This window comes from Macrobrachium nipponense, chromosome 47 (genome assembly GCF_015104395.2).
Source record: "Macrobrachium nipponense isolate FS-2020 chromosome 47, ASM1510439v2, whole genome shotgun sequence".
Taxonomy (NCBI): domain Eukaryota; kingdom Metazoa; phylum Arthropoda; class Malacostraca; order Decapoda; family Palaemonidae; genus Macrobrachium; species Macrobrachium nipponense.
Window position 1 is genome coordinate 14,879,145 of NC_087222.1, and position 24,672 is coordinate 14,903,816.

The following is a 24,672-nucleotide window of genomic DNA, read 5'->3' on the forward strand; positions in this document are numbered from 1 at the left end:
ATTTATGAGCTTCGTAGTTTTTAATATGTGAAGAAATTTTACCTCAAGTTAGTAGGAATACCTTTAATGACATAACTACAATACATACATGGCGACAATATATTCTGAAACTGACAAAGCAAATAGAAATTAATAGGTAAAGTTATTGCAGATTTTGAAAGGTATTCCCACTGTATCCACCAATGTATTTGCCACCTGGGTAATATTTAGTACATAAACTTTCATAATCAGCAAAAATTTCTTGCGACCAGTTGCGACCACGAGGATTACAACATAAAAAAAGGACTCGTTTATCACCCGAAGTCCTTTCCCTTCTTGAAGCATCACCTATTTTCATGAGTGATCCCACTACCGAACAGTCTGGAAATGGTGGTCGGGAAAATGACAGTAATAATGATATTGCCAGTGACACTGACAGTAATGGTTGGTAACATGACTGATGATAGTGATTGTGATTTTGACTGTGATTGTGAAAGTAGTATGGGACACTAAAGCACTAGTTTTTTTATTTCTTTTAATTATACTTGTTAATTCCTGTCATAGTCAAAGTAATATCGTGCTCTCGTATTTCTTTATTTTTTTCATGAAATATCGTGCTCTTGTATTTCTTTTATTTTTTTCATGAATTGTTATTGTATATATATAGTTTTAATATTTTTTTATAATACTATAAAAATCCCTTTCTCATGACTAGTGTTATCATTTTCGTGATTTAAGAAGGTCCAATAGTACATATAAATACTTATGTAACGTTAGAATAAACTTTTTCTTTGTTTAATTCCGCATTTTATTAATTTGAATAGAAGTTCAAGACACTAGGTTTCAAGTTAGGATCGTTTTCACCTTAGAGTTTTGTCCACGATTTGGCAATTCTGGACCACTGTGCGTCGTCTCCTAAGGACTTCTCGTTCGTGGTTCCCGTTTGAATTTGACGTTTTCATTCAAATCTAATAGATGAAAAGGGGGAAGTTAGATATAATCACTGGAGAAATAATAATAAAAAAACAGATAATTTATTTCATTATTAGATATTAGAATAAATGGCCGATGTGGTATTAATAGTAGTAGGTGGAATTTTAATTCTTTTGTATATTCTTTCCTATTTTCAACCTCCCCCTCAGCAGATCAGTAAATAAAAGCATATTAGCCATCAAGATCTCTATGAGCTTTTTTTTCTATTAACGGAGTCAAATGCTTTTTGGAAGTCTATTGATACCACAAATATTGGGTCCTTCTTTTTCTCTACATTTCTTGAATGCAATATTCTAAGATATATAAATTATCAATTCCTATTCTTTGTACAGTAAAGCTTGATTGCAGTTCATTTGTTTTCTCTAGATTTCTAAATTCGTTTTCTATTTTGGTTTTCAGGATCCCCATGAAAACTTTATATCAGTGGTTTTACTTTCCTATAGTCTGCTGCCCTAGTTAGGGTCGTTGTGCTTACAATGTTTTGTAATTATTGAACTCCCTGCCTATCTCTCGAAATCCCTTCTTTCTCTCTTTTTTCAGGTCTGGGAGGGAATTTTACTTATATATACAAGGGGGGCATGGAAGGAAGGACTTCTTAGAGGGGGCGTGGTCATATAAAGGTCGAGAATCACTGCTTTATATGATACACTTGTTAGTGCAATTGACCTAAGATCTTTGACTGTGGGGTGTTGTTTCTTGGGTGTAAGTGTTGTTTTTTACTTAAACAAGCTGCTCTGTATTTTCCTGCCTTTCAGTACGCTGTTTAAACATTCTGCCATTTCTCTTTGAATGTTGGTGCTTTGTAAGAATAGTTTGAACAGAACTGATTTCATTTCGTCTGTCCCCGGTGCTTTGTTTTATTAGTTTTCCTTTTCTCTAGTTGATTTTTTTTTTACTTCTTCTGCAGTTATACTACTGACTTTAATTTCTGTCTTTGTCATATCATACAGTCCATCCACGTTTTCTCTCCTAATGACATATGGTAGGTATATCATATGCTTTTCTTATCTTGTCACTGTTCTTTTCATCATTTCTTCCATGTCATGTTCATCTGTTCTTTTTTGCACTCATTCCATATCTCTCTTATTTTGTTTGCTTCTTTAGGTGTTTTGTTTTCCTGAATTAGACCAGCTCTTTCTTTCATAGAGTAGAATTCTTCCTTAATTAATCTCTTGCTTATTATTTTTGTCGTACCTCCTGACCCATTCTTTTTCTGAGGTGGTCTGTTTTTGTCATCCATTATCTCATTTCTAATCTTTCCTCATATTCTTCATGAGTTTCCTTTATTACTATCCGTACTTTCTGTCTTTTTTTTATAGTATGCTTCTTCATAGTATCTCTTCTCTTCTATGCTTGTGGCTTAACTTTTCAATTTGTTATATATATCTTGCTTTCCTTCCTTTAACCTTCTTTTTATTCCTTATCTTTTCTAGGTTATTTGTTTTTGCTTCACTCATTGTTTCCTCCAGCTGGGTTAGAGCTCCTTTTCTGTCTTGTTGGCTTTGTTCACATTATATATATTCAAGATATTCCCTGGTGGACTCTTCTGCTATTTTTAGGTATCTGATTTCTTTTCTTTTATTTTTAAATGTTTTTCTTAATTTTGTGTTCATTCTGAATTGGACTTTTATGAGGTGGTGGTCAGATAGCTCATATTCATACTTTCCCTCATCTATCGCCATACATTCGTAGTTTTTATACATATTTTGGTTAACCAGGGCAATGTCTATAGTGCTGTTCTGATCTCCTCTACTCCAGATTATCCCCATTTGCAGCTGGGATCTCCATTTAATAGTGATAGGTCATATTTTTCAATTTAGGTCCATGAGGTATTTTCCATTTTGTCAAGTTCTTGTGTCCCTAGACGAAACCTAAATGCCATTGAAGTCCCCAAGGACAATCAGAGGCAGGTACCATTGTGGTCTTCTTTAATTCTTGATGTAAGGCGCTCATCAATCATTTGTTTCTTTCTATATCACTAGTTGACACATAGACTAGGATTAGGTTAAATCTTGTTGCTCTATAATTACTACCCTCTATAATTACTAGTTGGATGTCTGTGTTCTGATTTTCCTTTTTTTTAACTGGATATCTCCTTTTGATCTATACATTATTAATAGACCTCCTTCTTTGGTTCCATCCTCATCTCTCATTGAGTGTACCACACTGATACTTCCTATTGAGAATAGCAATTTTGCTGTTTCAGATGCGTTTCGGTGATGCACATAATTGTGTTTTTCTGTGTTAAGTCCATTAGTTCCATTAGTTCAGCTTTTGCCAGTCCTTGAGTATTTATGAACTTTACTTCAAGATCTCTTTATGCATCTTCTGAGTTGTTCGCGATCTGTTCATTTCTTATTATCAAAAGTGCTTCTATATCTCTAACCTTTATCTATTAGTAGTAGTAGTAGTAGTAGGTGGGATATGCCTTTGAAACGGCTCCCTTGCTTCTTTTATTCCTCCTTTGTTGTGTGTGTTTGAACTTCTTCTCTCTGAAATACCACATTTCTTTTATAAAAACTTTCCTATTCTCCATTTCCTCCCTCAGTAGAACTACCAATAAGAGTATATTTGCTACTAATTCCTCTTTAATTCTTGATATGTGCTGCATAAAGCTATATCTATTTCTAATTTCATTGTATGCTGGACAGTAAAGTAAGAAATGTTCTAAATTTTCATTTTGTTCCTCACAGTATAAACATTTTGTATCTTCTCCTTTTATCCTATTTCTATCATTTAATCCTAGTATACCTAGTCTGGCCCTACTGATCAGCATTGCTTTTTCAGTGTTGCCCTACCAGATTTCTTCTCTTATGTTTTCATTATATTTTCTGTAGATTCTTAACGTTGACTTTTCATTCATTTCTTTCTGCCATGTTTTTCTGTCCCAATTGTTTATTATTTCTCTTAACTGTTTGTCTTTAACTGCTTCAATTTTACTTAAGTTTATGTTTAGTTCTTTCATATACTCTTTTACTTGCATTATCCAGGGTTTTTTTTTTCATACTGATCCATGGTTATCTCATATAGGAGCCTATTTCCACCACTCTTCAGTGTATGTTTCAGGTAGAATAGTTTATTGTTTTTTTTTATATCTCTTGAGTGGCAGGAAGAGGCCCCTATTTATTCGGATATTAACGCACAACTTGCTGTGTAACTTAGCGCTTTCAAAATTGCTCTATATACTTTATTGTCTATCTTCTGAAATTCATTTATAGTTTTCTTGTCAAGTTTCATGACTTCCATTGCATACATGAATGATGGCATTGCTAGTCCTTTCCAGTACAATTTTCCTATTTTTACCCTGCTACAGCTTTTATTGATGACTGCATTAGCCATATTTGCCATCTGCTTTGCTTTAATTTGGGCCCTTTTTATCTGTTCTCTGAAGCAGTCTTTCATGTTGTTGATTGTTACTCCTAGGTATTTAATATTCTTAACTATTTTTATTCCTTCTATGTGCTCCATATTCTCCACATCATCGATACTGTACCAGTCGTTGTATATTAGTATATTACTCTTGTCCTTGTTTATGTTTAGGCCACATTCACTTGCGATTTCCATAAGGGTTTTTATTGATTTTGTTATTTCTTCTAGTGTGTGTCCTAGTATTAATCCGTCGTCTGCATATAATAGTGCCACTGTCCTTATTACTTAATTTCTAAAACCTTCTGTTGTATTTTCTAACTTTTCTATTATCAGGTACGTTATTAGTTACATCATTTGCATATATTACTTCTGCATGCAGCCTATATTTCATCATGACCTCAATGAGCTTTTTTCTATTAACTGAGTCAAATGCTTTTTGGAAGTCTATTGATACTACAAATAATGGGTCCTTTCTTCTGTACGTTTCTTGTATGCAGTATTGTAAGATATATAAATTATCGATTCCTCTCCTTTGTGCGGTAAAGCCTGATTGCAGTTCATTCATTTTTCCTATATTTCTAATATGTTTTTCTATTTTGGTTTTTCAGGATCCCATGAAAATTTTATATGATGCATTTGTTAGAGCAATTGGCCTTAGATCGTTGACTGTGGGGTTTTGTTTTTTGGGCGTAAGTGTTGTTTTTTACTTAAACCAGCTTCTCTGCGTTTTCCTGCCCTTCAGTATGCTGTTTAAACATTCTGCCAATTCTTTTTGAAGGTTGTTACTTTGTAAGAGTAGTTTGAACAGAACTGGCTTCATTCCATCTGGCCCTGGTGCTTTATTTGCCTTCATTTTCTCAAGTTGATTTTTTACATCTTCTGTTATGTTGATTTCTTCCAAGGGTCTAAACTCTGTCTCTGTTAGGTCATACACTCCATGCATATGTTCCCTTAAAGATATATGGCATTTCATCTGCTGTCCTAATCTTTTCACAATTTCTTCCATGTCATGTTTGCACTGTTCTTTCTTGCTTTCATTCCATATCTCTCCTATTTTGTTTTCTTTTTGGTATATTGTTTCCCAGAATTTTACCAGCTCTTTCCCTAGGGTTTCTTCCTTCATCTCTTGCTTATTTTCATCGAATATTCTTATCCATTCTTTTTCTGATGTGGTCTTTCCTCTCAGTATGTCTATATATTTCCAGATTTCCCTGTGTCTGTTTTTATCATTCATTATCTCATTTCTAATCTTTTCTTAATATTCTTTATATGCTTTCTTTATTATTATCTGTACTTTTTGTTTTTGTTTAAGATATGCTTCTTCATGGTATCTCTCTTCTTCTAGTCTTGTGCTTTCCTTTTAGTTTTTTTATATATCCTTCTTTGGCTTATTTCTTTCTTTATTCTTTGGGGACCCATACTGGTTCTATTTCTTCTTGCTTTCCTGTCTTTAACCTTCTTTTGATTATCTTCTCTAGGTATTTGTTTTTGCTTCACTCATTGTTTCTTCCAACTGGGTTAGATCTCCTTTTCTGTCCTGTTGGCTTACTTTATACTCTAAATATTCAAGGTATTTCCTGGTAGACTCTCTGTAACTTTCAAATATTTGATTTCTTTTGTTTCTTTTCTGAATGTTTTCCTTACTTTAGTGTTCATTTTGAATTGGATCTTTATGAGATGATGGTCTGACAGGTCATATTCATATTTTCCCTCATCTATCTCCATACATTCAGATTTTTTATTCATATTTTGGTTGACTAGGGCAAAGTCTATAGTGCTGTTCTGATCTCCTCTACTCCAGGTTATCTCTCCTTTGCATCTGGGATCTCCATTTAATAGCGTTAGGCCGTATTTTTCCATTAGGCTCATAACGCATTTCCCATTTTGGTCAAGTTCTTGTGTCACAGGCAGGTTTGTGTCTTCTCTAATGCTACATGTAAGGCGCCTATTATTCGTTTATTTCTTTCTTTATCACTGGTTGACATGTAGACTAGGATTAGGTTAAATCTTGCTTTTCTATAATTAACCTTTGCTATTAGAATGTCTTTGTGTTCTGACTTTTCTTTTTCCATCTGGATCTCTACTCTGGTTCTATATATTATTAGTAGACCTTCTCCTTTGGTGTCGTCTTCACCTCTCATTGAGTCTATCATTCTGATACTTGTTGGAAATGGTAATTTTAGTTGTTTAAGTTTAAGGTGTGTTTCTGTGATGCACATTATTGTGTTTTCTTTTGTTAAGTCCACTAGCTCGATTGATTTTGCTTTTGTCAGCCCTTGGGTGTTTATGAGCTTTATTTCAAGATTTCTTGATGTATCTTCTGCCTTGCTCAGTAACTTTTCACTTTCTCTATGTACAAAATTGCTTCTACCATCTAACCATTTATCTATAATTTGCGAACAACCTGTGCTAACTTGCCGTATTAGGACGGGAATTGTGTTGGTTGGTTGGTTATGGGTCGAGGCAATGCCTTTACAACGGCGCCTCTTAATCTTAAGAGTTATTTTTAATTGTTGAGCTCTTTTATTCTTTTTTCTCTTTTTTCCACATCTTATTTAAAGTCTCTTTTCTTATCTCATTATGTTCTTCTCTAAATACGAATTTTCCAACAACATTATTTTATTTTCTCTTCATCAGGTTGCTGAAGGCCAATTGATCTTATGTGTTCTTCTCTGTAAGCAAGACAATATAAAAGAAAATGAAAAATATCTTCTGTATTAAAACAAAAAGGACAACAGGTGTTCCCATTCTGGTGTCTCTTTGTTATATTTAAATTCAGTGAGTTGGTTCTGGCTCTAAAGAGAAGTATCAAACCAAAAGTGTTTGACGTAAATGTCTCATCTTTTATTTCACTTTTCCACTTTTTATATATATTTACGGTCACTTTATTTTCCAAGTCTTCTTTCCACTTCACTGTGTCCCAGATTCTGGTTTTGTCCTTAATTTCTGTTTTGGACATTCCTTCCAGTTTTCTTAAATTGATTTTAATTTCGTGCATGTACTTTTCCACTATTCTCCACCATTTTCTTGCATATCTATAATTATTTTCTTCAGTAACTCTTTCCTTCCATTTATAGTATTATTTACATAATTTAGCTTTCCACTTATACTTCTGCTTTTCATGGAAGATGCTCCTATCTCCCCTCCCTTAATGTGGCTACTACTGTACTTCTACAAGCTCCTAATATTTTCCTATAAACCCTATTCTCTATTCTTTGCAATTTTTCTATTTCTGTATCTGTTAATTAACTACATTGGTACCATATAGACTGATGGTAGAGGTATATTTTTTCCCTATGTTTTACCTGTAGTACTTTGTTACAGCTTTGCTCTATCACTGAATAGGTTAGGTTGGCTAAATTCTGTGCTTTGTCCATCATTTCCTTTTTCTGTAGCTTAAACAGATTTCTAGTATTGTTTACCTTTATTCCTAAATATGTTATATTCTCCCGCATTTTTATATCCTCAGTCTCTTTTGTTTTTTCCTCCATATCGAAAATAATAATGCTGCTTTTCTCTTTATTTATTTCTAGCTAACATTTATTTCCTATATCTATTAAAATCTTTAAATTTTTCCTTGCATCTTCTATATTTCCTGCTAATACTAACCCATCATCAGCGAAGAAAAGTTTCCCTATCTTAAATCATTCATTTTCGAATCCTGTCCCTTCCTCCTCCATTTTCCTAATTATCAAATATGTCATCAGTTTGAAAAGTGATGTAGAACCTGTGCACCCTTGCCTAATTCCACTGGTAATTTCCATTTCCTGTTCAACTCCCTCCCCTAGGTCTATTAGTGTGCTATCCCCTTCGTATATATTAGCTACTGCCTCTATGATTTTTGAATGTATTTTGAACTGTTTCATGACTTCGATCATAACTTCTCTTTTTACCGAGTCAAAGGCTTTACTGTAATAGATAGCTATTACTATTAAAGGTTTTCTATTCCTATAGCTCTCTTCTACAAATATTGTAGTGTAAGAATATCATCTTCAATCCTACTCCCTCCTGTGAATCATGCTTGGCATTCATGATCTTCTTCATGCATTCTGAGGTGTGCTTCTATTTCGTCTTTTATCAGTATCATGAATACTTTATATGATATATTTAATAAAGCTATTTGCCTTAGATCCTTGGCCTTTGGTTTCCTTTTCTTTTCTATCATTTTCGTTCTCGATTTCTTCCAAGATTCAGGTTCTTCTTTGATTTCTACCTCCTTGTTATAACATCTAACTAATACTTCTATACAGGTTTTGCTCTTCATTAAATGCTTTGTAAAGCTCTAGTTTGATTCCATCTGGGCCTGAAGGTTTTTTGCTTTGAGCTTACTTAGGCAAGGTATGACTTTTCCTCGGTTATCAGAGTTCCTGCATTGGTATTATCTTCCTTTTGCATCCATCAATAGTCCATGTGTTCCTCTTAGTACTTTTTGGAATCTATAATCTCCATTTCTTATGAAATCATATACTTCTGCCATTTCATTCTCTTATTCCATCCTTTTTCTCTTCATTCCAGAATTCCTTTATTTTATTTTCTTGTTTACTGTATATGGCTCTCCAATAATTCACTAATTCGTCCTTTGTTTCAACCTCATTTAGCTTGATTCCCTGTCCATTATATAAATGTATTACCCCCCCCCCCCTATCAAAACTACATAAGTACCTTTTATTAGCGGCCGGCCTCTCTTTGCAAGCATACCATCTCCTCAAAAATTTCATATAACTTTTCATTGACTAAAGCAAAATCTATTATACTTTTCATCTGCATCCTCTCCCATGTGTAGACTCCAGGGCATCTGTCTTCTCCATTAAGTAGTTTTAGCCTATGCTCATTCATCCATTCTAGTATTATTTCCCCGTTTCTGTCTGCATTCTGGTGGCCTAAGAAACCTACATGGCCATTAAAATCTAATATTAATTATGATTCTTGTCATTGACGTTTTTAATAATGTTTTCGTAATCCAATTTTATTGCTTTATCTCTATTTTTATCCTCCTGTGTAGCCTATTTCCTACTGATAAGTATAACAACAAATATGAATAATATTATTGTATATTTACATTTAGCAAGCCATAAATCTTTGCTAATGGTCTCCACCGTGTTTAACTCTGTGTTATCACTGTTTCTATATAGCATCATTAACCCTCCTTTTTTTCTTTCAGATCCCTCATATTTTCTATTTCATTTATACCTTTACTTAATGCTAATTTGTCTAGTTTCTGACGAGTTTCAGTTAAAAAAATATCTTATTAGCATTGTCTATAACACTTTCTATTTCTACTAACTTCTGTTTAGTCAAACATTGTATATTTATAATGTATTCTTTGTAGATGCGTTCGTGCATTTACACACACACACACACACAAACTTCTGCAGGTGAAAAGACAAATATTGTGAGATCGAGTGCACTGAGAGTTTGCCGGAATGAAATGCAGCTCCTTCCCAAGTCCTGTACAATCAAAGCCCTCAGGAAAAAGACCTGGTAATGAATCAGGTCGACAGGAGAGAGAGAGAGAGAGAGAGAGAGAGAGAGAGAGAGAGAGAGAGAGAGAGAGAGAGAGAGAGAGAGAAATCTGTGGGGCTAAAATCAAGCACTTGATATTCAACAAACTCTCTCCTCCTCATGGGAACGACTCTAGAAGAAGAAGAAGAAGAAGAAGAAGAAGAAGAAGAAGAAGAAGAAGAAGAAGAAGACTCTTGTTCTCATGACCATGTTCCAAAAAAGCACTGAAAAGGGAAATAAAGATAAGAATTAAATCAAGATACCCAAGAGACTTTGAGAGAAAAGAGGAAAGAAATGAAGAAGCTGAGGTTCATAGATAACTTCAAGGAAACAAGTACACAATTAAGGTGTGGCGGGATGACAAGCTCAAAAACAAGCTGCAGAAACCCCCCCTCCCACATATACCTAATCAGTCCAGCTGCCAAAATCCCCCCTCAATCACACTTTCTTCATGACACAACAAATACAGCAGGACAATTGACCTACACCTATACAAAACAAAACAAAAAACAAAACACATGTACCTACCAATCAATCCAGTTACTCAGGGCTATCCTGTGCTGTCCGCTGTCGAGGTCACAGAGATATAAACAACAACAACACAAACAACAACAACCAAGAACCACAACCCAACACAACAACACCCAAGGACTACAACCCAACAACAACCAATGACAACAACAACACAACAACCACCAAAGAACAACCACAACTCAACAACAACACAACAACAACCAAGGAACACAACCATAAAACAACACAGCAAACAACCAAGAAACACAACCTAACAAAAACTCAACAAAAGACCACTGCACAAACAACACAAAAAAGCAAAAAAAGAACATACACCCCCAGTAACAACACCACTTAACAATAACTAACAACAAATCACAACTCAAACGAATTTCAATGCTTAACTAAATGCTGCCAACACTACTGTCTCTCACAGCTTCTGACTAAAGACTGACTCAAAAACACTCAAAACACAGAACTCTAACAATCAACAGGACCAGCAGACAGCCCAGAACCTACCAACAACCAATTCAGCCATTAACCATCCATACAGCAATTACACCCCCCCTCTCTCTCTCCCTCTCTCTCTCTCTCTCACACACACAGACGTTGTCAAATGGAACTTCATAACTCCTCCATAAAGGGAACTGGAAACAAAGGATGTGTGTATCATAATGAAAGCCAGACTGAATATGTTGAACTTAATGGGGCAAATTTAAGAACGAGGTCTGTGAAATATGCAGTGTAGGAGGACACCACCGAACAGTTATTTATGTGTAAATCGTTACAAAAATCAGACCAGGACATAAATTTAGGGACACTGACATCCCCTCACAGAAAGCTGGGAGAATATATAAGAATAGAACCCAAAATTAAGAATGATCTTATTTAACCTGGAAAGGGATGGATGTCAAAGCTAAGTAGCTATAACGGCTCTGCCTCAGATTTAAAGAAGAAGAAATGAGAGGTGGTTGGGTTTAAAAGTAAAGTAAAAATATTGTATTATATCTGATTTAGAAATATCTGTAATTTTGGGGGGTTATTTTGTGGCAAAAATGGGAAAATAGACATGAATTAGAGTCAAAATTTTGAAATAACATAAAGTAAAGTTAAACTAAATAATGAGTAAAGTAAATAATTAAGGGAATAAAGCTTTGCACCTCATAACCAGGAACCAATAAAACAAGAAAGGAGCCGTTTCAAAGTCGTTTCCCGCCTACTAATACTACTGATGCTACTCCATTGACTGGTGACTTCTATTCAAACGTCTGATATTGAATATTACTCTGTGAATACACAATTTCCGTCTTAATAGGTGAGTTAGCACAGGTTACCTATAAACTATATATAGACTTTGTGTAGACTGTATAGTAGTGACTGTATATTGTCTGTGTTTTGCCCATATGTCTAGGGACTAGTATGGAGGGGTCTCCCACCCGCGGAAGATCGATTTTTGTGGGAAAAAATCTATAATTATCTATCTACCACATGTAGCTCTACTGCAATTCTGGAATTGAGATGGGGAACATTACTGTAATTGTTATGAACAACGATTTTGTTGTTGACTTAGTGGAAAGGACCCTTGTGGGAAACAGGGTTTTTGGATTTGGGGTGGGGGGAAATGGCTTCGGACGTTTACGACGATGAAAACTCTTAATTCCCAGTGTAGAGAGACAGTAATGTACATGTTTATGGTTTTGTTACGGTTGACCCTTTACATACAAATGTTTGACCCATTACTGCATACCTACAAACCTTTGATCCACTTACTCTACATACAAAATGTTTGGAGCGCCTGTCGATTTGTCAGGCAAGAGTACCGTCTGCTAGAGAATCGGCGGACGAATGCAAAAAAGATGGCGGACGTATGTTTTGGCGCGATTTTTGAAAACGTGCAGTAATGGAATATCCAAAAGTCTATAAAAACAGTAAAGGGGGAAGTTTTGGGAACCGGGGTTTTAGGTGAAAATGTGCCGAAAACGGTAAGAGGGGATGTATTGGGAAACGTTTTTTTTGGTTGGGGGTGTCAACAAGACAACGCAAAATTCACACTAGGAAATCCACGAAACGGCTGTGTGGTTGACCTCATACTCTGCATTTGTAGACTGCAACATATGGGCTGTTAACCTAAGCAAACGTTTGGGCACGAGATGCATAGAGAACAAAAACAAAAGAGACCACGACCTACCTAACTAAAAATGACCCTAACAAAACGAACCCACCTAACCCGACTTAGAACGTGTGGCCTAACACTTTTTTCGTTGGCCTACTTTGAAAAAAGAGAAAAAGGCATAGACCAAAAAAACAAAAAATTAGTTTTTTCGGCGCGGCAAATCCACGAAACGGCTGTGTGGTTGACCTCCTACTCTGCATTTGTAGACTGAACATATGGGCTGTTAACCTAAGCAAACGTTTGGGCACGAGATTGCATAGAGAACAAAAACAAAAGAGACCCACGTACCTAACTAAATTGACCCTAACCAAACGAACCCACCTAACCCGACTTAGAACGTGTGGCCTAACACTGTTTTCGTTGGCCTACATTTTGGAAAAAAAAGGAGAAAAAAGCATAGACCAAAAAAACTTAGTTCGGCACGGTCAGACGGAGCTTCGCGCCTTACCAACATTTATAAAGATTCTTGGCAAGCTTGTATGTTCTGGCAAGAAAAAAATGCATAGACCGAAAAAAAAAAAAATGAGTTTCGGTGCGGTCAGACGGCACTTCGCGCCTTACTGTCATTTTTAAAGATTCTTGGCAAGCTCGTATGTTCTGGCAAGAAAAAATGGCATAAAATTAAAAAAAAAAATGTATAAAACCGGACTTACCTTAGTTGGGTTGGAAATCGGAATTATCGGACAAGTCGGATGGCTCGAATCTTCCTCTCTTCGGGGCGGATGGAGTAATTTTGGCGGGATCGGGCCGAATGAAATTGGGGGGGGGGAAAAAAAAAAAAAAAAAACAAACATTCGTGGTTTGAACAGATCCGTTTGGGAGGAGCGATCTATCGATGATTGTTGTGTTTCAGTGGAATTAGACCGCATTTTGATGGGTGTTGAAAGTACTCTATTTAACGGATAAGCACGTTTAGCTAGTTCTAAAAAAGCTTTAAAAAGACAATCTACATTTGAAAGGTAACGCTTCTTAATGTAATACATGGAAAAATATGAATTATACAAATTTTTTACGGTACCACTTCTAGGCAAAACATTACGTTTCAAGACCCGCCATGTGGATTCTATCGTGTTTGTGTGTATGTGTGTATCGTCGGGATTAACAAAATGTAGGGAGTGATTTACGTTAAGGTGTGTTTTGAAATGCTGACTTAAAGTGTGGTATGATTTCCAACAATCTGAAATTACGGTTGACTCTGGGTGTGTTTTCGATTAAAATTGGGAGGAGTGTTTCTGCTGATCTATCGGGAACAACTTGAAAGAACGTGTCCTTTGTTTTGCGATCAATCCCCCCGAGGACCCAACAACCATCGACACGTCTACCTTTATGGAATTTTCTCTTCTCAAATATGGATTCGTCAATTTCCACGATGTGTCCTGGCCCCCCGAGTTTCCAGTTGTCCTGCACCAAAATCTCAATACAAACTTCCCGGCAGAAATTGTATCAATCGACTATGGTATGGTCAGAATGTGGTGGGATCACAAGCTTAAAAAACAAGCGGGCAAATCCCCCCCACATAAACCTAATCGCTCCAGCTGCCCAACTCACCCTCAGTCACACTTTCTTCTTTACACAACAAAATACATGCAGGACAATTGACCTACACCTAAAAAAAAAAAAAAAAATGCAAACACATATACTTACCAACACTCCAGATACTCCGGGCTTTGGTTTGTGCTGTCTGCCGTCGAGGTCGCAGAGATACAACCACAACCCAACAACACACAAAACAAAACAACAACAACAACAAAACAGGAACACACCAACCCAACCCAACAACACCCAAAACAACAACCCACAACTCAACAACAACAAGAAACACAACCACAACCTAACAACACAGCAAACAACCAAGGAACACAACCACAACCTCACACATAACAACAAAATCTCCACAACACACCCGCTAACAATACCAACAACAACCCTCAACAACTCACATATAATCCAACAGGAACTCACATACCACCAACAACAAAAACTTCACAGTATAACAACTAAGCAACCAACATCCTAATACCAAACAAAACAACAAAAAAAGAACAAAAAAAACCAAAACTCAACCATTTTCCAAGGCCTTTAATTGACTCCTCCAACACTACTAACTATCACCAGCTCTCACAAAAGACTTACAGAAAACTCACTCAAAACACAGAACTCTAACAACAACAGCAGACAACCCAGCCAGAACTCACCAACAGCCAATATAGTCGTTAACCATCCAACCACCAATTACTCTCTCTCTCTCTCTCACACACACACACACAGACGTTGTCAAATGGAACTCCATAACTCCTCCATAAGAACCGATATTCAGAGTCATCCGTACATATTTCTGGGGAAGTTCTTAAATCCAGCAATGGATCAAGCCTATTATAGTCTTGTAGGATAGGTTTGACCCAGAGAAGGAGCCAGTCGGAATTGCTTTCAGTTTCCAACAGCGTCGGACATTACACCGCCACTGGAAGGTTTCACCATGCTTCACCAGGCCGATTGTGCCCTCTTCACACTGATTGCATTGACCGCTAAAATAGCCAATAAGGCCACTTTTCATTAAAAATATAAGTAATGACCTTTCGTCACTACAAAGGACACCCAAATCCATCAATGTGACCGGATTGGCGGCGTCAAAGTGTTGGTGAGTGGGATGGCACGAGGACACAGCCATGTCGGGGAGGGCAGCAATCAGAGACTGAGGTCGCATGGCTTTTTGGGTCGGGGCACACAAGGTCATCAGTTGTTTTGACTGTCAGCTGTTTCGGGTGGAACTACTTACCTTGGCTAAGGGATTGGCGGCGCGGGCAGAATGAGTTACGAGGCCTGCATACAAGTTTGACCTAGAGGACCCCTTACTTTGCATACTGAACTTTGAACCACTACTCTGCATGTAAAACGACAGACTAGCCTAGGCTACCACTAACCGACATTACTGTGTAATTAGATTTTAACGGTGAATTTCTTAATCTGTACTGTCAGTAAAAATGTGGCGGAACGCCGCTTCGTGCCGTATCTGCATATTTAAATATTCTTGGGAAGCTCATTTGTTCTGGCAAGAGGTATTGTTTCGCTTCATGCACTAGCCTCAGGGGTCACAGAGAATTAGGCACTCTACATGCAAAAGGACACGGCTAGCCTAGGCTATAGGGGGAAACACCACAATGGAGCCATCGTCATTGCGTGGCTCAGCCTTGTTCACTTGATACTTAATTGGTGAAACAAGAATGCAATTATATCTTTAAGCATACCATTCAAAAGATTGAAGCTTCCGCAACATAATGTGATATATGAAAGTGCGATACAAATTAAAATAAGCATGTGAGGGCTTCGTAAAATATGTTTTCAAGGCAGTTTTGAAATCCAATATGGCAGCAACCGCGTGACATGCCGTTCATAACCACAGCCAAGCCACCATCTTTCCAGCCTTCCCAGCACTCATTTGAACAATGTTAGCGTATATATGGACTTCTCGAGCCACTGACTACAGTGTTTGAGGTCACCCTCCGAAAAAGTACTTTAACACGTCATGACGCCGGAGATGGTCATCAGTCACGAGGTGTTGGTGGTGAGAGGAACAGCTCGAGACCTCTACTCTTATTTGGAAGTAAGTATTTTCTCCAAAGTTAGAAATTAAGGCCATATTTTAAGATTAAACAAAGGGTAATGAAAAGTCTGGCCATATGCAGTGCACACTACCTCCATGATGCTTTCGAAATTTTTACTTACAACTACCGATATTTTGAAGTTTGATGTCATCTCGATGTTTGCGGAGTCGCTTGTGTCAACCAACTTCCCATTTCCTGTGCTAAATCCGCACACCACTTGTACCCATAGACGCTGGGGCACTTTCATCACAACAATCATAGCAACAACTTCCAACTACTACTTTTTTAAGGAAACTACGATTTTTGGTAGAAGAAGAAGAAGCATGCACTAGATAATTATTTAAATAAATAGTTAACTGGCAAATATTTTTACATATTCATGATTATTAATTTGAAAATATTCGTTGTTGAAAACGTAACTAGATTCCTTACTCAAATATCAATAGTTTTGCTTGTGAACGGTGCCTCCGGCGTTCTTTGTGCTCTTCAATTGTTTATCAGTGTTGCCAATTGGTATATGTTTACCTTCCAAACTGGGTATAAGACTTGCACAAAACCGGAGAAATAAGTGAAATTAGCATATCTATTTGTAGTATAAATACATATTAGGGAAAAAAAACTTTTTTTTGCCAATTTTTATCATTATTGCATTACTATGACAACTAGAATTCATGGAAACAGTTTGTAAATGCATCAGCGTATGTGGGAAGCTTCACTAGATTGGCAACAATGAGTCATTTTGCTGTTGTCTGCTTGAATGTACTTCAGAAATATTTATAATTTTTCTGGGTAATTTGGTTGCAAAAAATGAATAATAGACATGAATTAAATAAACATTTTGAAGTAAGAAAGTAAAGTTAAACTAAATAATGAGTAAAGTAAATGATTGTTAACAATTTGTTAAAGCTATTTTGTATTATTATATTGTGTGTTATTTTCTTTTATTGTGTTTTGTTCTCTCTTTCGAGATCAGACCTGAGAAAGGTCTCATTTATCTCTTTCCAAGTAAACTTGTAAACCTCATAAACTCGTGTGCTGCCCGTAATTTGGAGTGAATTAAGACCAACATGTGTATAATTACATTCAAATAAGCACTGTGGAGTTTCAGTTGTGATGGCAGTAAGGATAAAACCACCGATTACAAGGTAAAAATAAATTCCAGTTTAAACCATGACCTCGGGACTAAAAAGTTTCATACTTTCACTAATATAGGCAACAAAATGTTTTATTGTGCTGATTACAACTGCAATCTTGAGTAAGATCAATAAACGTTACATATATAAGCTAACATTGTTCAAATAAGGCTGGGAAAGATGGTGGCTTATATGTGGTTACGAACGGCACATCACGCGGGTGCCGCCATATTGGATTTCAAAACTGCCTTGAAATATATTTTACTTTCATTTATTACATTATGTTGCCGAAACTTCAATCTTTTGAATGGTATGCTTAAAGATGTAATTGTGTTCTTGTTTCACCAAATAAATATCAAGTGACTAAGGCTGAACCATGTGATGACGATGGCTCCACTGCGGTGTTTCCCCCTATTTATGGTTTTGTTACGGTTGACCTTTTAAATACAAAAGTTTAACCCATTACTTTGCATACAAACCTTTGACCGACTTTCTTGACATACAAAATTTTTGACCCATTACTTTGCATACAAATTTGACCTAGGCTAGCCTAGGACCCCTTACATTGTATACAGATCTTTAAACCACTACTCTACATGTAAAACGACAGACTAGCCTAGGCTACCCCTAACCGACATCACTGTGAAATTAGATTTGTTCCTACACGATATACAAACCCTCGGTCCTTTACATAAGGAATTACTTTTGGTGTAGCTGGAATTATGGCCGTTAAATTCTTGAACAAGGTGGTTAGGCAGTAACTACCGTGTGGCAGGCGGGTAGGCTAGCCTGCCCGGATGTAAACACTCCACTTTGCCTACGGCCGTCTTCCGATGAAGACGTGTATTTGTGAGCTCTTGCTGACTGGTCGATCAACTTTTTCCTGGTGGGATCTTTCTGGTTTATTTTTGTTTTTTAAATAAATATACAAACCCACTTTGTTCCGATACGTAATACAAACCCTCGGTCCTTTACATAGGGAAAATACTTACAGCGCCAGCTGGATTGGTCGTAAGCTTTCTAACAAGGTAGTTTGGTAGTAACTGCTTGTCCGATGGTCGGGAGTCCCGCCCGACTGGAGGGTAATCATTCACTTTGCTTTCGGCTGCTGTCGGATGAGGATGTGTTGTTCACCTCTCTGCCCGCCATCGTCGTGAGCTTTCTCACCTTTCAATACGAAGATTGATAGCCTTGTATATGCTGTTTTTCTCTTACTGGTAGTACTTGTAGTGTGAATCCTCAGTAAGTACTACTTACTATTGTTTTTTCATTGTGACTTGTGGTTGCAATCATATCAAGGAACTTGCAAGCCCCCCCAACCAACCAGAGAGTATGCCCTGGTATGGAGGGCCGTCACTGTGGGACCTTTAGGTCCACCGAACATGTGGACTCCCATTTATCGTGTACTCGGTGCCGAGGGCGTGAGTGCTCTTGGGCCGAACCTTGTAATGTATGTATGTCGTGGTCGGAAGAGCAGTGGGAGCGCTACGAGAGGAGGAGGAAGGTGTGTAAACCGGCCAAGGGGTCCTCGGAAAGCTCTCCAGCGACACCTCTGGTTACGGACATGTCTTCCTCTTTCCTCCCTCCTAGTCAGCTCCCTCATATGGCTCTTTCCCCTCCGGGGGACGTGTCGTGTTCTGCCTTGTCATTCGACCTGTCAAGCGCAGAGGAATTGTACACGGGGTCTTCCTTCCGTCTGCTGGGGTGACCCCCCCCCCCCCCCCCCCCCCCCGCCCCCCCCCCCCCCCACCCTATGGGCGAGCAGGAACCCCCAGCATTCAGGGGCTGCTGCACCACCTGGCCCGCTTTTGTAACCCATGGCCCGGTGACATGTACAACGACGACCATCTCTCTTCACCTGGGTATGCTGCACCGCCAGGACGATGGTGGGTTTGCCCCGGTCTTCCTTGGCCAATGGTGTGCTGGGCCAGGTGAACTCTCTCGTCTCCGGAAAGGAAGGCTCTCTTAGGTCCGGCAGGTCGGACAAGCTGCTTCCCCTTCCTCTACCCTGTCAGCGGCGCTTCTACGTGCTTTCGGAGGACCCGTTGCCGACCAAGCAGGTTAACCCGGAGATAGCTAGGCTAATTCCGGGGGTGCCTCTCCATCACCTGCTGGCTGAGAACCTTTGGTTCTCACAGCAAGAGGCATCGGCCCTGGAAGCGACTGCCATGGCAGCCTTCCAAGCAGTCTCCTGGCTGGACCTGTGGTCCCTCACGGTGTCCAGAGTCGCAGCCTCCTCAGGACCCATCTCTCCCGAAGGAGACTCGGCATTCAGGAGACTGTCAGTCTGGAGGTAGGGCCATTTCCTACCTCGCCCACCAGACGGCCAACCTGGTGGGCCTGAGACGTTAGGACGCAGTTCTCACTCTCGGTGACCAGGGCGGCCGGTCGTGAGGTAACACCTGGAGGGATAGTGGATGCTGCGGTGGAACAGCTGTGCCACCTGAGGACAGTGACCGCTTGGTACACCCGGCAGTCTCGAAGGCTTTCTGGGCAGCCTTGAGCAACTGCGGCCAAGCCTCAGAGCTCGGCTAGCTCTTCCCTCTGCCAAAGACATCAGCTGCGTCGAGGTCTAGGGGAAAGACCCAGCCTTCGACTTCTGCTTCGAAGAGTGAGCGTCAGCCCTCCTCCCAGACCTCCCACTCCCGTGGGGGTTCCGCCAAGCGGAAGTCAAAGAAGGGGAAAAGCTAGGGACGGCGTTCCCCCTCACCTGCTGCCAGAAGGGGGGGGGTGGGGGGGTTTGTTCGCCTGGCGAGGCCATTGGGAACTTGGCAGCGTTACGGAGCCAAGACCTGGGTAGTGGATGTCCTTCAGGAGGGATATCTACTACCCTTCGAGTTCGCGGCCACCCCTCACTTCACACCCGGTCCACCTTCAGACATATTCCCGGTTCCTTCTGCAAGGGACGTAGCACTTCGGGATGAAGTCAAGTTCATGCTGAGGCAAACGAGCTGTGGAGGTCATATGAGATCATTGCGGGCTTTTACAGCTGACTCTTCCTAGTGGAGAACTCATGGGGGGTGGCTGGCAACCGGTGATAGATCTCTCTCCCTTGAACCGATTTGTTCGCTAGACTCGATTCATGATGGAAACGGCACGCTCAGTGCTCGACTCCATCAGGGAGAACGGCTTCATGCTTTCGGTAGACTTGAAGGATGCATTTTCCAAATACCCATCCATCAGTTCTCCAGGAAGTACCTCCGCTTCATCCTCGATGGGACAGTGTACCAGTTCAGGGCACTTTGTTTTGGTCTCTCTACTGCCTCACAGGTGTTCACGTGAGTGTTCACTCTGGTGTCAGCTTGGGCCCATTCGGTCGGGATACATCTGATGAGGTATCTCGACGATTGGCTGGTCCCTGGGATCAACTCCTCAACTTCTGCCTCGATCTGGGGATGTGTGAACTTTGAGAAGTCAGATCTCAAGCCCAAGCAGAGGATGAAGGTACCATGGACATGCTGATCGACATGGTAGCAGCACGAGTCTTCCCCGCAGGCTTGCGGATCAGTAGGTTTAGGGAGGCAGCTAGACGGTTCCTGTCTCGATGGGAGCAGTCAGCTCAGCAGTGGCAAGTCGTGATTGGTCACCTGTTGTCACTGGAGAAGTTAGTCCCTCATGGGCATCCTCACCTGCGGTCTCTTCAGTGTAGACTAAAGGAGTGTTGGTCACAAGCACGAGATCCGCAGTCCTTCCTTGTTCCTCTCACAGAGAAGTGAGGAGGACCTGGCTTGGTGGCTAGATGACAGGAACCTTGCAATAGGAGTGCCCTGCACACTCCCCCTCCGAGATGTTGCTGTTCTTCAAACGCATCGCTGGTTGCAGGCCGTGTGGAACCATCACGACAAGCACCTTCACATCAACGTTCTGGAACTCAAGGCTGCGTTCCTCACACTCCAAGAGTTCCGGGACGAGTGATGGGACTTCCAAGGCCCCCCAACTGAGGAAGAAGAAGGTGGCCTCCCCCACCCCCCCACAAGAAGTCTCGCACAGGGACTTTTAAGGGTCTGTCTCGCTCTGGTGAGACAGGTGGGCCGTCCGCTGGTCCTCCCATTTTTCCGGGAACGGTGCCCATCTCTCCCTCCTCAGGGGACCAAGACGGGGACCGTGGAGGTACCAGCCACCGCTGGTACCTCCTCCCCCTGCTCCAGAGGTTCCAGCTACGGGAGCATCACCGAGTGTACGGTCACCTATAGGTGACCATAGCAGTCAAGGTCCAGACTGTTGAGTACGTTCACCATCAGGACTGTCATGGTAATCACTTTATAGCAAAGAATGATAAATTAAAGGAAAGGAAAATGCATCTTCTTCGAGTAAGTCTGCAGCCAGGAGGCATTCGCGCACGTGTTGGAGGCGCCTGTTTTCATGATTGTTCTAGAATCGCCAAGTCGTCAAAAACGACACGTATTATGATGCAACATTTTGTCGAGATCCTTCTAAAAATTTCTTGTCGTCTCGGGAGTCTGTGACGTTCGCTGTTATGCTCCGACCCCTTCAGCCCATCCCAGATCGCCGTATATGTATGTTATATATATAATATATATATCTATATATATATATATAATATATAATATAATATATTATATATTATATATATATATATATATATATATAGATATTTATATAATATAAATATATATATATATATATATATATTATATCTAGGACTGACAAAGAAAGAGATCAGCAGAGATCATCAGTGAGAGATCATCAGAGAGAGATAAGAGAAGAAGGAAGAGACGAAGGATAAGAGGAAGAAGGCGCACAAGAGTGGGGATCAAATTCGAATCAAGTCATCCAGTCAGAGAGTGAGCGACAGATTTTGCCGACCGTGGAGCAAGCCTTCAGAGAAGATATGTCCTACAAGTTGGTTTTGAAGAGTAACCTGCCCTTTGAGTATCAAGCAATAGACATTGTTTTCTGCAGTACGGAGTCAAGAAGACATCTATAGTTATACAGCTCTCCTTGGTGAAGCCGTCGCTTCGAGCATTGCTTTTCGACAGCTGCAAAACTGGCCAGCAAGTATTTCATTACCTCACTGTTTCCCCAGTTCACAAACTGTAAGAGTTCATTTTTGTTATGTAAGTAGGAGAAACCATTCTGCATTTATCATTATTAGTAAGCTTGTAAATAAGCTTTTGTTCTGTTTGTGTTTCTTTCTATATTTGTATCCCCAGTTTCAACTGTTTTGGCATTGAATTCATTTTGTTTATCATAATTAAGAAACTATAGTGGACCCTGGTGTCCGTGACAAGGACCCAGGCACAGAGCGGAAGGATGGTAAGAGTCGCTCAGGTGACTCTCACCAGACCGGCAATCACTCGTGCAGCGATTGTCCGGTACCCAGGGTTGACGTGACGTTCCCACCAGACCATTCACGTGGCGAGGCTGGGAAGAGGTCCCCCCCGGTCACCACCTGGTACCGTGGTGCGTAGAGAGGACAGTGCTCACTCTCACCGCGTTAGTGGACACTACCAGTCACCCGACCGTCCCTCCCACCAGGACCGGACAACTCCCACGACTGGTAGCAGCTCCCCTGACACATGAGACCGACGCTACCATCCTTGGTCCAGCGCTTCTCCACAAGGAGACCGCTGGTCCAGACCTGCAGCTCGATTGCCACCGCAGGTTGGCGATCGCCTGCAGTCCTCCCAGCCTACCGGTTCTGCTGGTAGGCAGGATAGGTAGAGCTCGTAGCAGCTCTCCTGAAGAGATTGACACTCTGTCCTTGGTCCAGCGTTTCTCCGCAAGAAGACCGCTGGTCCAGACTGGCAGCTCGATCGTCACCGTGGTTTGGTGATCGCCTAGTTCGCCCAGCCTACCGGTTCTGCTGGTAGGCAGGGGATAGGAGCTCTCATAGCAGTTTCCCCTGACGCAAGAGACCGACGTTTCCGTCCTCAGTCCAGCGCTTCTCCACAAGGAGACCGTGGTCCAGACCTGCAGCTCAATCACCACTGCTGGTTGGTGATCACCTGCAGTCCTCCCACCTACTGGTTCCACTAAGTAGGCAGGGGAGGAGCATCAGGTCTCCCACACCTGTCCCTTCAACCTCCTTGGGCTACAACAGGAGGAATGAGGTGGACAGGAGTGACCGTGATGAATGCGCTTCTTACGGTCCGGCCACGAGCCTGGTTCGGTCTTGGGACTGAAACAGACTATATGCTCAAGTGGTTGGAGGAGATCGTGGGCGGGTGGCGAGGGGACAATGACGCTTTCCTAGACATACGGAGGGACCATCACCGCTGTTCACATGACGGTCCCCCTGGACCACGCACGCAGAGACCGGTGTGGGCTCCCCTTCGGTCCTCTTGAGAGGTTTCGGCCTCGACGAGGACTGGGACGCGTTGGAGGATGGTTTCGACTCTCTCCTGTCAGGTGCACACTCAGCCCCACCCAGACAACGGTCACGGTGGTGGCAGATGTTTCGCCTACAATACAAGTTTCGTAACCCTCCTCGGGAAAACATTTTCTCTGTACGGTAACGTTTTCCTAGACTCTCGGACCGGCCATCACCGTAGGTTGATGGCTGCTCATGATTCACTTCTCCGACTGCTAGTTCTGCTGGCAAGGCGAGCGAGAGCGTCCAGTCTTCCTCCCCCATTCCCTCTCTTCCTATGGCTGTGACGGGAATGGGAGGGATCCTGCAGAGCGTTCTCCGTAGGATTCCGCGTCGTGGACTGCGTATGTAGAGGGACCTTTGGGGCCTTCCGGTTGTAAGTCCACGTCGTTGAAGAAGGATCTTGCCCATTCCTCCTCGATTTCTATGGGAATCGGGAGGACCACCACCCGTGATCATCTGACAAAAATTTGGGGGGTTTCACCGAGCGCTTAAAATTCTTCAGAATTTCTAGCACTCTCCGAGTGTTTTTGTCTTCTATGATCTGCAAACACTTGGGTGAGATGACGGTCCAGAGTGGGTGAGACGAGAATTCCTAATAATTATTACTATGATAATCGGGAATCTCGCCGAATGCTCGAATTCCTTGGAATTTCTGGTGTCTCGGAGTGTTTTGGTTTTCTTGTAATTTCCTTTCCAAAACACTGTTGAGACAGTAACACTTCCCGATAATTGTTATTACAAACTCAGGAGTCTCACTAAGCCATTAATTCCTGGAATTTCTAGCGTTTGAAGGAAGTACTGCTGCCAAATGAAGAATATCTCCGGGGGGCTCAGCCTGGATGGACCTGATGGTCCGTCGCCTCAGTACGCGGTCACCCCCGGGATAGAACGGTCAATAACAGTCAATCCTCCTCTCTTTTTTTCCCTTACTTCTTGGTATACCAGAAAGAAACAAGGAAATAAGAGGAATTCGGTGGAGTTTACTCCTCGGAATTCGAACCCGAGAGACTGTTTTTGGTTCAATCCTAGGATCTTACCAAACATACGTCAATCCGTTCAGGATGGATAGCA

The 24,672-nt window shown here is 40.8% G+C and overlaps 1 protein-coding gene across 3 annotated transcripts in view; it reads right to left on the reverse strand.

Moving 5' to 3' along the window:
* LOC135204724 (gastrula zinc finger protein XlCGF7.1-like) overlaps window positions 1–24,672 on the reverse strand; it is a 136,574-nt gene that overhangs the window by 100,722 nt on the left and 11,180 nt on the right. The window lies entirely within an intron of this gene.